The sequence below is a fragment of the Callithrix jacchus genome, chromosome 8 (assembly GCF_049354715.1).
Source record: "Callithrix jacchus isolate 240 chromosome 8, calJac240_pri, whole genome shotgun sequence".
NCBI classification, from domain to species: Eukaryota; Metazoa; Chordata; class Mammalia; order Primates; family Cebidae; genus Callithrix; species Callithrix jacchus.
Genome location: NC_133509.1, coordinates 43,047,606 through 43,060,959, shown reverse-complemented (window position 1 = coordinate 43,060,959; position 13,354 = coordinate 43,047,606). Strand labels below are relative to the sequence as shown.

General features: G+C 40.6%; 1 protein-coding gene across 6 annotated transcripts in view; it reads left to right on the top strand.

The window, feature by feature from the left end:
- RAB27A (RAB27A, member RAS oncogene family) overlaps positions 1-13,354 on the top strand; it is an 80,751-nt gene that overhangs the window by 23,833 nt on the left and 43,564 nt on the right. The window contains exon 1 of one of the 6 annotated variants that reach the window (XM_009005476.5): positions 9,097-9,193. The exons of the other annotated variants lie outside the window; for them this stretch is intronic. The gene's annotated coding sequence lies outside the window, so the exon portion shown is untranslated. Of the gene's footprint in view, positions 1-9,096; positions 9,194-13,354 lie in introns of those variants that run through there. 6 annotated transcript variants of the gene reach the window in all.

Sequence of the window (13,354 nt, the reverse complement as noted above, 5' to 3'; positions counted from 1 at the left end):
TCTTACTCACATTTGTATCCTTTGAAATGATTAGCAAGCCTCCTCATTACTTGTTAAACTGAAGTCAAAACATGCCCTTGCATGAAACATGCTGTGTATCCTAGTCCTCATTATCTAGGTAAATCCTGCCTGGCTTTGAAGAAGGTGCTTAGCTCAGGTCCTGGCTCTTGCTTTGAGTCATGGTCAGATTGCTCCCTCTTTCTTTCTTTTTCTGAGACAGGTCTCATCTCGCCAGGCTGGAGTGCAGTGACACAATCATGGCTCACTGCAGCCTTGAACTCTTGGGCTTGAGTGATCCTCCTACCTCAGCCTTCTGAGTAGCTGGGACTACTGGCACAGGCCACCTCACCTTGCAAATTAAAATAATTTTGGTGGTGGGGATAGAGTCTCACGCTGTCACCCAGTCTGGAGTGCAGTGGCGTGATCTAACAGCATCTCATTATGTTGCTCAGTTTGGTTCAGATCTGTTGGGCTCAAGTGATCCTCCCACCTCAATCTCTTGAATAGGTGGGGTTACAGGTATGAGCCTCCATGCTGGACAGATTGCTCCCCTTTTCTGACCTCCCAGGCTCTACTTGACTTGTAAAAAAACCATCTTACATGTACCAAGTAGTTTACAGTTTACAAAATGCATTTCATGTAATGTACCCTTTAATCCTTCCAATAATCTTGTTAGATAAATATTCCCATATTGAGGAAACGGTTGGTGGAAACTGTCTGGCTCACCACAGTTGACATAGCTAGGAAGGAAGTAGTAGAGTTCAGGTCTTTTGACTTCAAGTCCCTTTCACTTTTGATACCTTGTGCTGGCCAATCTACGTGGTGTACCAGATGTTTTTCTCCGTGATAATACCGTCCTATCCGTCCTTTTTTGTAAATGAGTACATCATTCTACCTCACCCTGATTACCAACTTCTCGACATGACTGGCTGGATCGTATGTTTCTTGGCCATACGTAGTTGCTAGTGAGGAAAGGTATTCTCTTTCCGGGTCCATGAGGGGGCATAGTTTTAAGGGCAAGAATTTCCCAGCGCCATGCCCCGCTCCCATCTCTCTCCATCCAGATTTAATGGTGTATGTTTGAATTTCGCGGACACAGGAAGAAACTAAAAGTCAATCACGCCAGCGGAAGTCTAAAGAAACTCCTTTCATTGGCCAGAGGAACTTGGGAAGGTGGGAATTTCTCCCAGGGTAAATTCCCCTGCTCCTTCACTCATGCAGAATTTCCAGCTTTCTGAAATCCCCTCCCACACTGTGGGAGCTCCCTTTCCCCTTTGGGATGTTCCCCTCTGGAATCCCCTTCCACACTCTTTGTGGAAGTCTTTATCTTCTTCTCCTTTCCTTCTCTTTTCTCTACCTAAATAAAATCACCTTTCTACAACACTTCTTGGATCTGATATTTACTTTTACAAGCATATGGTGAACATGCAGTGGTCCCATTGCTTATTATTTTAAAAATTGAAGGCCAAGAACCCACAGCATTCTCTCGGGGGAACTGTGCCTCATCAGCATCCCCCAAAAAACCCGGTTACACTAGTACAGTACTGGATAGGTAGTAATTGCTTACCAAATACTGTTGAATTGGATGCAAATGTGGTTTAATTATAAAAAAAACACAGCTATCAGTGGAGTCCTAAAACACTTTTTGAGTGACTCCTAAATAAAGTTGGCAGGAAACAGAGGGAACCAGTGAAAGGCAAAGGCTATTAGAGGAAGCAGATGGTAGAAAAAAAATGAGCATTTGAGTGACAGCTGGCCAGCTGTCTGTCCAGAGGTTAGGGATAGTGGACAAGCAATACACAAAATGAGACTCTTCAGGAAATATGCAACAGGACCTGAGAGATGAGACACACCCATGAGGTGGGAATGCGGTAGTTAAAAGTGGCATATGATATGTACAAGTTAACCAAAGCATTCGTTCAAATGAAGAAACATTGATTAAAGGAATACCTTGAGGAGGCTGGATATATGAGAACAGGCTTCCAGGGTGAGAGTGAAGTGGATAGATATGTAGTTTGGTTTCAGTTTTTGATGGTTCTGTTAATTACTGGAGCCATGAGGAAAGGGATATAAGTAGGTGAGGATGTTGCCATTGAAACAACTTCTCTTCCCTTTCTTCTACTATGCACCATCAATAGGACCTCAGCCCCGAGCCATGGCAGTCAGAAGTGAAGGAAAGAAAATAATTGCTCATGTCATCTGTGCATGGAGGTGTATAGTGATGAGCAAGTCGCTGGATTTTCTGGCACTCCTTCCTTTAGTATATTCTTGTGCATTTTCCCCATCAATCAACGAGATGCTTTAAAAGTTCTAATACTTGCACAACTAAATTGTTCCAACTCTGCCTTTTCCCAAAAGGGTCCCCAAAATCCATAGACATAAGCCCCAGATTTTGGTTTGGAAGGTCATGCTGCATTTCATCTTTATGTTTGGGCTGCTCCTGAGTTCATAACTATTTTATGCCTGAATGAAATATAAAACCTCTTCCACTATAACATATGTGAAAATGTCCAATTTCCTAATAGTAGAAGCCAACACATTTTGTTTTGTGAGATTCTGTCTCCTAAAGAGAATATACGATGGAGGCCTTTTAGATTAGAAGTAAGAGTATCAATATCTGTACCCTTTCTGTGTCAGAATTTTTCAGTTTAGAACTATAGTATAAGAGCTAAAGGAATGTATATCTAAAATGCTTGCAAGCATCAGAAATTAACGGAAATTATTTCAAACTGATTAAAAATTATAATTTCTATACAGAATAATTTTCTCTATCATGTGCTATGCTGTAGATTCTAAAAGAAAAATAAAAAACTTTTATTTCTTGGACATTCATATATAGTTTTAGAGTGATGCATCTAGGAAAGTAGATTAGTATCATTAAGGCTTATTGTTAGATGTGTTGGTTTCTTTTCAATGCTTGATGGCTATATAGTAATTATACTTTTATGTGATAAGCAAATATATATAGAAAAGTAATAAAAGGAACATCATTATAATATTACCTTCTTTAAAAAAATAGGAAAGTATTTCTCAAGATCAAAACTCTACTTACAAACTTTTGCAGCCAAAGTTGTTGGTATGGAAAGGCTAACTTTATGCTTTAAAATGTGAACATACTAAAACGTGATTGTAGAATTAAGACAGTGATTTTCTTTCTATTTTTTTTTGAGACGGAGTTTCGCTCTTGTTATCCAGGCTGGAATGCAATGGTGTGATCTCGGCTCACCACAACCTCTGCCTCCTGGGTTCAGGCAATTCTCCTGCCTCAGCCTCCTGAGTAGCTGGGATTACAGGCATGCGCCACCGTGCCCAGCTAATTTTTTTGTATTTTTAGTAGAGACGGGGTTTCACCATGTTGACCAGGATGGTCTCGACCTCTTGACCTCGTGATCCACCCGCCTCAGCCTCCCAAAGTGCTGGGATTACAGGCGTGAGCCACCGCGCCTGGCCAAGACAGTGATTTTCATGTGTTGCTTCTGGATCATTTATTTTCTCCTTTATAGTTCTCTCTCTCTCATTCAAAATCTCATTTCACTCTCATTTAAAAAATTAAGTGTAATATTACTTGTTTTTGCAATTTCCTCTGAATACTCAAACATAGTTTCTAAAGATTTAGTTAGTGCTTATCAATTATTCATGTTATAAACATGTGGATACTTACATCTTCATGGTTTATGCTCCTCTCGTCTACAATTTCCTTTATCCTCTTGGCTTGTTCTCTTGCTGATTCATAGTCTCTTTGCTAACACAATGTCTTTACTTCTGTGTTAGTAAATCTGTATTGAGGTTTATTCCTCGTTCTTTTTTTTTAAAAACAGGGCTCTTGTTCTTTCTGAGTGGCCTGCTTATCTTAGCCCTTAAATTCTTAACCTCTAGGCTTCAAATATCTTTCTCAGAGGTATGTTAAGAAAATAGGAGCTTTTGGCCGGGTGCAGTGGCTCATGCTTGTAATCCCAGCACTTTGGGGGGCTGAGGTGGGTGGGTCATGAGGTCAAGAGATTGAGATCATCCTGGCCAACATGGTGAAACCCCGTCTCTACTAAAAGTAAAAAATTAGCCAGGTGTGTTGGCAGGTGCCCATAGTCTCAGCTGCTTGGGAGGCTGAGACAGGAGAAGTGCTTGAACCCGGGAGGTGTAGGTTGCAGTGAGCCAAGATTGCGCCACTGCACTCCAGCCTGGGTGATAGAGTGAGACTCTGTCTCAAGAAAAAAGAAAAGAAAAAGAAAATAGGAGCTTTATTTTCATAGATGGCCTTATCCTGGCTTAGCTGAGGACAGAGACAAGGTATGGCCTTGGGGGACTAAGTTCTAACCTGGATGCTTGGCTTTCCATCTTCTTAGGGCAAGAAGAGGTAACTAGTGAAGGAACCTGGTTGGAGCCTTTCTCTCTCTCTCTTTTTTTTTCTGAGACAGAGTTTTTCTCTGTCACCTAGACTGGAGTACAATTGTATGATCTTGGCTCACTGTAACCTCTGCTTCCCTGGTTCAAGTGATTCTCCTGCCTTAGCCTCCTGGGTAGCTGGGATTACAGGTGCCTACCTCCATGCCTGGCTAATTTTTGTATTTTCAGTAGAGATGGGTTTCACCATGTTGGCCAGGCTGGTCTCGAATCCCTGACCTCAGGTAATCTGTCTTGACCTTCCAAAGTGTTGGGATTACAGGTGTGAGCTACCACACCCAGCCATTTAGGGAGCCTTTCAAACTGGATGGACAGAATAGAGGAAAGCAATGTGATCAAATAAATTGCTGTAACTTAGAAAGTTAGAAGAATTTCTCTGGCTTTTGATAAAGCAACAACTACTATGGGTCTTTTTTTGTGTGTGTATGTATGTGTATGTGTGTGTATATATATATATATATATATTTCAATAGCTTTTGGAGTTTTTCGTTGCATGAATGATTTTATGTTGTAGATATTTTTTGAGATGACATCTCGCTCTGTCACCCAGGCTGGAGTACAGTGGCACGTTCTGTGTCAGTGCAATCTCTGCCTCCTGGGTTCAAGCCATTCTCGTGCCTCAGCCTCCAGAGTAGCTGGGATTATAGACACATGTCATCCTGCCTGGCTAATTTTTGTTATTTATTTGTTTATTTATTTATTTTAGTAGAGACGAGGTTTCACCATGTTGGCCAGGCTGGTCTCAAACTCCTGACGACCTCAAGTGATCCGCCTGACTTGGCCTCCCAAAGTGCTGGGATTACAGGTGTAAGCCACTGTGCCGTGCCACTTGGATGCATTATGTAGTGGCCAATTCTGAGATTTTAGTGAAGCCGTCACCTGAATAGTGTACACTGTATTCAATATGTAGTTTTTATATCCCTCACCACCCTCCCCCGGATCTTTTCTAGCTACTGTTACTGTGGGCGCTAATGAACTGGGTTGTCTGACCTGTTGTCCTCTTGAATTCTTGGAATGCCCTCCTGGTGAGACTCCCAGATCCATAAACCGCTCCCCACTTTGCAGACCTGCTCCTGAGTCTCTTATTGTTAGACCTTGATGTGACTTTGAATACTTGTCTGGAACCTTCCTTTGTACTTTATCCCTGTGGGTTGAGTTGATTTTGTGCCCTAACATGAAGCCAGGTAGGGAATGCCAGGAGTTTCTCTGTCCCCTCTTCCCCATTCCCCTTTCTTTTTCCTTGGAACTTTCTAATGGTTTTAAGCAAGAGTACTTTCATATAAAACACTCCTCATGACACAGCCATTAGCTGAGCATAATATTAGAAATTTCTTCTGAATTCATAGAAAATCAAGTTAGTAGATAAAATCTGAAGTTTTACTTTGATCAGTATTAAAAACATTTTTGTACCTCTTTATGCTCTTTTGTGCTATAATTTTGTACGAAGCGGCTTCTGATACAGCGCAAAATAATATATTCTCAGTTATCTTAAGGTTGCTATACCAATATTTCATTGTGTTCTTCAAACCATATTTTGACTTTTGAGGGTTCCATCCATACCTAGATTTTTGAGCCCATCGGTATTAATCTGGTCATATTTTCTGATGGCCTCAAGGTGTCCATGTAGACACAAGAAAGGATCATCAATGTAGCTGGTTGCAAACATCCTCCCAGCACTTTTCCCTCTTATTCCTTTAAGGACACCAGGTTCCTATCCCATGATCGATGCTGCTTCTTTGTTTCCCTTTTAGGCAATTTGGCCTAGATTTTTCCAGGACTCCTTAGCCCAAAGCTCTTCTTTCCCCAAGAATGACCCAATGATGATTGTTCTCAAGACTCTTCCTACAGCCTCATTTCATTCTCTCAAGCTTCAGATAGATCCTCTTGCAGTTCTCACCAGGGACACCCAAAGCCTTTCAGGTTTTCCCTCCCAGATAACACCCAGAAGGGTGTTAAGGTGGTTTCTGAGAGGCAGCATCTTTAGGAGACACTGAATAAAAGAGTGAGGCAGACCTTACTAATGAGCCATCAACTGAAGTGGTTGGGCAGAGAGGATGTATTTAGGGACAAAGCCAGAGGCAAATGAGATGATTCAGAGCTGCAATGTAGGCAGACCTTTCTACAATGATTTTCCAAATGTGTACAGTGAAGTTACTCTTATGCCCTTGGTGGGTCTGCGAGAGTTGGGGTCTTAACCTTCACTCCTTTCTTTTTTTTGTTTTTGTTTTTTTGTTTGTTTTTGAGATGGACTTTCACTCTTGTTACCCAGGTTGGAGTGCAATGGCACGATCTCGGCTAACCACAACCTCTGCCTCCTGGTTCAAGCAATTCTCCTGCCTCAGCCTCCCGAGTAGCTGGGATTACAGGCACGCGCAACCATGCCCAGCTAATTTTTGTATTTTTAGTAGAGACAGTGTTTCACCTTGTTGACCAGGATGGTCTCGATCTCTTGACCTGGTGATCCACCCACCTCGGCCTCCCAAAGTGCTGGGATTATGGGCGTGAGCCACAGCGCCCGGCCCACTCCTTTCATTAGAATCATTCTGCTGACATCTGTTTTATATGTTGGGGTGCCATGTAAGATTTTATTTGAAGAAGCAGTTTTATTGCTAAAGAAAGTTTACAACCAGCTGGCCCAGAGCAGTTTTCTGAGGCAATGAAAGGTTTGCAATGACATTATGTAGGTTTGCTATGTAGGAACTGGCTATGAAGACACTGATCTGCTATGGAAAGGAGGTAGCCCAAACCCGGAATAGCCTATCACACTTATGCAAGTCCAACAAGAAGCTTCCCAAAGAATAATCTCTACAGTGATCTGTAATAGAATGTTATGCTGCAATGTATTACGTTCATTCTTTCTTGCTCAACTGGCTGTTGTAACAGGATGAAAGCAAACCTGTGCTGAAACATGTGTCTGCGGCTTGACTGTCATTTATTAAATGTAGTTCATATGTGCTTCCTTAAATAATTTCACAACAATAGACAAATGAATCCATTCTGATTAAGAAAAGAAGAGAAGTCTAGTGTAAATTACAGTCTTCTCAACTAGTAATTATAGGAATTTCAGGTAACATGTAGGCACTAAAGGCAGATGTAAATAACTTCACCAAGTAGCATAAATAAACAACTTGGAGGCCTCTAAATTTGGTATGTAACTTATTTGACTGTATGCTTTTTTAATTCCAGTTTTTAAAAAACATAATAGAAAACATACAGGCACGGTGGCTTGTGTCTCTAATCCCAGCACTTTGGAAGGTTGAGGTGGGCATATTACTTGAGGTCAGGAGTTTGAGACCAGACTGGCCAACATGGCAAAACCTCATTTCTACTAAAAAATACAAAAATTAGCCAGGTGTGGCTGCACAGGCCTTTAGTCTCAGCTACTCAGGAGGCTGAAGTATGAGAACCAACTGAACCTGGAAGGTGGAGGTTACCTGGTGCACTCCAGCTTGGGTGTCGGAGTAAGACTCCATCTAAAAAAAAAACAAAAAACAAACAATAGAAAAATAAAATTTTAATAAGTTTACAGAACTCTTAAAATATTTTCATGGATCCCAGAGTTTCACAGAACACAAACTGAAAAGCACAGATTTAATGCTTATCAGAATAAAGACTGCAATGTTTATTTTTTATTAGGATTTATATTCATCCTCTTTAAGACATTATCTTGGTCTTATTTTTTGAAAATGAATATTATCTAGGAGTTTCAACATAGCTTTCTTAGAAACAGATGAAGTAGCAAAAAGATAAGTAAGGATATATCAGATCAAAAACCGCAACTAGGCCAGGCGCGGTGGCTCGAGCCTATAATCCCAGCACTTTGGGAGGCCGAGGCGGGTGGATCACGAGGTCAACAGATCGAGACCATCCTGGTCAACATGGTGAAACCCCGTCTCTACTAAAAATTACAAAAAATTAGCTGGGCACTCTGTAATCCCAGCTACTCAGGAGGCTGAGGCAGGAGAATTGCCTGAACCCAGGGGGCGGAGGTTGCGGTGAGCTGAGATCGCACCATTGCACTCCAGCCTGGGTAACAAGAGCGAAAACTCCATCTCAAAAAAAAAACCGCAACTAACTAGCTTGACTCGTATGTGTGTAATTTTGCATCCAGCTAACAGGGTATACAGATTGTTTTCACATAATCATGGAACATTTATAAAACGTAATTCAGGCCGGGCATGGTGGCTTATGCCTGAAATTTCACCACTTTGGGAGGCTGAGATAGGAGGATCACTTGAGCCCAGGAGTTAAAGACCAGCCTGGGCAACATAGTGACACCTTGTTTCTACCAAAAAAGTTAAAAAGAAGTATCCATTTTTGGTGCTGTGTGCCTGTGATCCCAGCTACTCAGGAGGCTGAGGTGGGAGGATCACTTTAGCTGGAGAAGTCAAGACTGTGGTGAGACATAATTGTGCCAGTGCACTCCAGCCTGGGGGACAGAGTGAGACCCTGTCTCTAAATAAATAAATAATTCATCTTAAATTCCCCCAAATTTGATGTCATGCAGACCACATTTAGTGATCACAATGTAATAAAATTAGAGATTGACAACAATAATAGCAAAAGAGCCACCTGTAATCTGACAGGCTGATTTAGAAACTGGCGGGATGGCTGTGCATTGTTGTTCCTCAGTCCTTTTGCATAAGCAAACACAAGGCACGCCCCATTCTATAAACAGCTGCTGATAGAAACGCAAACAGTCAGTTCTGAGACTCTGCATACTGAATAATAGCTGAAATAAGGAAAGACTTTGAGAAGCAAGAACAAGTGTATCTGATTTGACCTTGCCCATTAGGTGAGTTTCCTTCATATGTATGCTTTTATTTATTTTTTTTATTTTTTATTTTTTTTTTGGTTCAGTTACTAAAGAATGATTTTTAGGGAACAGTTAAACATCTGTTGTTTAACTGTTTAACTTTGTAAATATATTCATGGAGACAGTAGACTTGACAAAGCCCAAAAAGACCTGTAGCTGACTATCTACAGCTTATTGACACCAAATGGAAGAAGTGAAGAATCCCAGCATCATCGGTTTAGTGACGTTAAAACATCAGGAAAAGCCTTGATTTTTCTGAGCCTAGTTTACTGTTTTTAAAAGAACTAATTGGCATATAATAAACATATTTATAGATAGTAATATTTTAAACCCATGACCTATTTGTATCAGAATGCTACCTTTCCATTAACATTATGGTGAAACCCAAACTGGCACAGTATTAAGAAGCACTTGGGTTTCCAGAATGGCTCTTTTCCCAGGCTTTGCAGGGGAAATACTCTTCCTGATTGGAAAAGTGGAAGTCCCTGAAGACACAGCAGCATTATGAATTTATTGAGGAGGGTTGAACACCTTGAAGTTGACATAGTTGTGTTAAAAGAAAAGCACTGGCGCTGTTAGTTTAATGACAGTTTATGCACATGGAAACCGGAATTTGGCAACAGCACCTGGAGATGAAGGACAGAAAAGCCGGAAGAAGAAAAAGACAGAGAGGCTGTGGCACCCAGATGATGGTTGGAAGTGAGGCTGTTGGAACACAGCATGGGGTGTGGTAGGGCGGATGTTTGACTATGGAAATGAAAATCAGCTGTGAAGAGATGGAAGTCCTGTGTGCTTTAGTATGTCACCATGGATTTAAAGAACATATTCCTGTGGGCAGAGAATGTATCTGCTTGAATGTGATTAGTGCGTATGAGGGTATGAGGTAGGCAGGAAAAGGGAGGTGTGAAGCCATATCTGATGCGTCTTAGTGGTCTTCCTAAGTATCTCTGTGCCAAACTGATGGTTCAGCTTAGCTTTTGGAGTAGGAGCCCTCACCATTCACGAGCCCGCATGCATGCAGTTTCAGCATATCTCATTACAGAAAAGTTACAGTATGATATGTGCCCTTCGTTTATGAAGTTGGGAGAATGTTTATAGTATGCTGTAAAAGTCATTCTTGTAAAACAAGGAAAATAACATCTTAGCATATACATGATCGGTCTGGAAAGGCAGGGTGTTATATATTCTGGAAACCATTTCTTTCTGGGGTAAATAAATTTAGAGGACTCATATGCTCATTTTTAAAAAAGTCAGTGGTAAATGAACTCCTCTCTTCTCCAGTTACTGCCAACTCAGGGATATTTGTCTAATTATTTTTATTATTTGGACAGTCATCCTCAACAGGTTTGGCTTCTTCTAATTCGTCGTTTTTCTTGGAAGGAAGGAAGGATCATTGCTCCCTCAGAAAGCAGAGTTTGCTTTTTGAATTGGTGTGTTTCCCTGACAGATTAACATCTTGCCTGTGTTACAGCAAACAAAAACCTGAGGCAGGTGAAACGGTAGAGGGGAGTCAGGCTGTGTTGGTCAAAGGCTTTCCATGCACGTTTCAAGTTTAGGAAGGTGAGTCTTGGCAGATACCTTGACACACTGTTTTTAGGTCAGAAGGGAAAGACGTTCTGCCTTTTGCAACTTGGAAATTCTCTTTGCAACGTGAAGTCCTTTGAGTGATATCTGATTTTTTTTTTAGTGCTATCTGATTTGTAGCAGTGCCATCATTTCTATTTTTTTCTGCCTTTGAGCCTTGGGCCCGCGAGTTTCGTGGCACTCTGACATAACCAAAGCTCTTCATTTTACCTCTTCAGAGCTTGTTAATGCCAGAATCCCTGTACTTACCAGCTGGACTTGCAGATATTCCACCTTTCAGGTACTTAAGTTGTTCCTGTTTTTCATTTTCATAAAGTATTTCCACTTCATTCTTTGAGAGTTTTATAAAGTCTCAGTGTCCTCTTGAAGGTAGAGAGGAAAACGCAGCAGGCTCAAGGCTGGTTCAGGCCTTAATCTGTCATAATCATAAGAATAGCTGTGATTTATTGATCTTCACCAGGCATTTTGCTGCTTACTTTGTGCAGGTAGGAGGTGGTGTACTATTTGAATTTAGGAAAACTTGACTCTGAAGTCTGTGATTCCTTGTCTTCTATGTGCTCACAAAAAGCAACCACTGGGTGAGAGCATACTTTACAGATTTTGCACTTGTACCAACTTCTTGGAGACTGCTCAGCTTCTTGGTGGTAAGAGGCATATTCAGCTATGGGTTGGACATACTATTGGAGTATCGTGTGTCCATTCTGAGTCTGCTTTCACATTATTTGAGATATTACTAAGCAAACCAAACAGCCACACCTATTTCCACGGTATTGGCCATGTTTTACAAATAACATATAGTCTATGCGTGCTTTTTTCCTTTTTCTGTTACCCTATATCTAGAAAGCAAGAGATACTTGTCACAAACTGTAAGTACTATAAGACCTGGGGTTTTGGTGAGTTTATTTTCCATAAACCTCTATAAACATTCATACTCTGATCCTGAAAGAGCCTTGGGCAACACATCATGTCTTGTGGGTAAATGAGCCAATAGTTTCCATAAATTAAAAAAAAAAAAAGCTGATGTCTCATCTGAGTTATTGACAGTGGTCTTGCAGAACCTTTTCTATCAGGAATCATTTCAACACTCTTGTGTCCTAACATATGGTTGCTTTTATTATTTGCTTACTGGGTTATGTTGGTCACCCACTGAGGTGATGGTAACATTTCAGAAATAGTAGCTGGGTTTACGGGCTATGACTGCTTATTTTTTTCTTCATCCTGGTCTTTCTCTTTAAGAAAAATTATGAACATCTGGAAGATGCTGTTAAAAATAAGATATGTTTTAGAAGCATTTAGAGATGTGTGTATATATATATGTATATATATTTTATATATATATACACATATATTTTATATATATATACACATACATATAAATGTATGTATACTTCATTTTTAGATGAAGTCTATATATATATACTTCATATAATATATATATAGATGAAGTCTCACTGTGTTGCCCAGGCTGGACTGCAGTGGCATGATCTCCCATGAACCTCCCTGGTTCAAGCAATTCTCTGGCCTCAGCCTGCCAAATAGCTGGGACTACAGGCTAATTTTTTTTTGTATTGTTAGTAGAGTCAGGGTTTCACCATGCTGGTTTTGAACTCCTGACCTCAAGTGAGCCGCCTGCCTTGGCCTCCCAAAGTGCTGGGATTACAGGCATGAGCCACCGGGCTTGGCCTAGAAGTGTATATTTAATTCAACAGTACTTGCAGATAATTTTATTTTTTGTCTGAAGAACTTGCTATGTTGGAATATTACCATCTGCTAGAAGTTGGTCTAGCAGTTTTCTAGCAGTTGGTCTAAAAGTTTTTACTTTGAGGCTGGGTGCGGTGGCTCACTCCTACAATCCCAACCCTTTGGGAGGCCGAGGCGGGCAGATCACAAGTTCAGGAGATCGAAACCATCCTGGCTAACATGGTAAAATCCTGTCTCTACTAAAAATAAAAATAAAAAAACATTAACTGGTGCTGTTGGCACACACCTGTAGTCTCAGTTACTTAGGAGGCTGAGGCAGGAGAATCGCTTGAACCCAGGAGACAGAGTTTGCAGTGAGCTGAGATCATACAATTACACTCCAGCCTGGGTGATAGAGCAAGACTCCATTTCAAAATATTTTTTAAAAAGTTTTCACTTTTTTTAAATGGGGGAAATAAAATATTTCTATATAGCAGGTACATTTATAAGTATTAAGTCAAATGCTATACAACTTAAGATCTCAACAGTTTCTAGCCATGAACTTCTCTGTTGCCTTAATAGCACTGTTAAGGAGGAACTTTTATTATTATAAAACACCATACTAATAGGAATGCACTTATGAATCTTAGGTTATAGGTGCATATAAAATGCAGTTATCGAATATTCTGAATTTAGGTAAAATCAAACTCATCTTTTGATAAGAAACAAGGAAGAACCATATTCCTGTTTCCTTCTACTTTTTGAAGCTGTTAGATTTCCACTTTTCTCTGCCTGACATTTTGCACAAACAAGACAAGCTCTTTGTTTATAACGTCATTTTTTCTGCTTTTGACATGTTAGGGAGGGAGAACCATA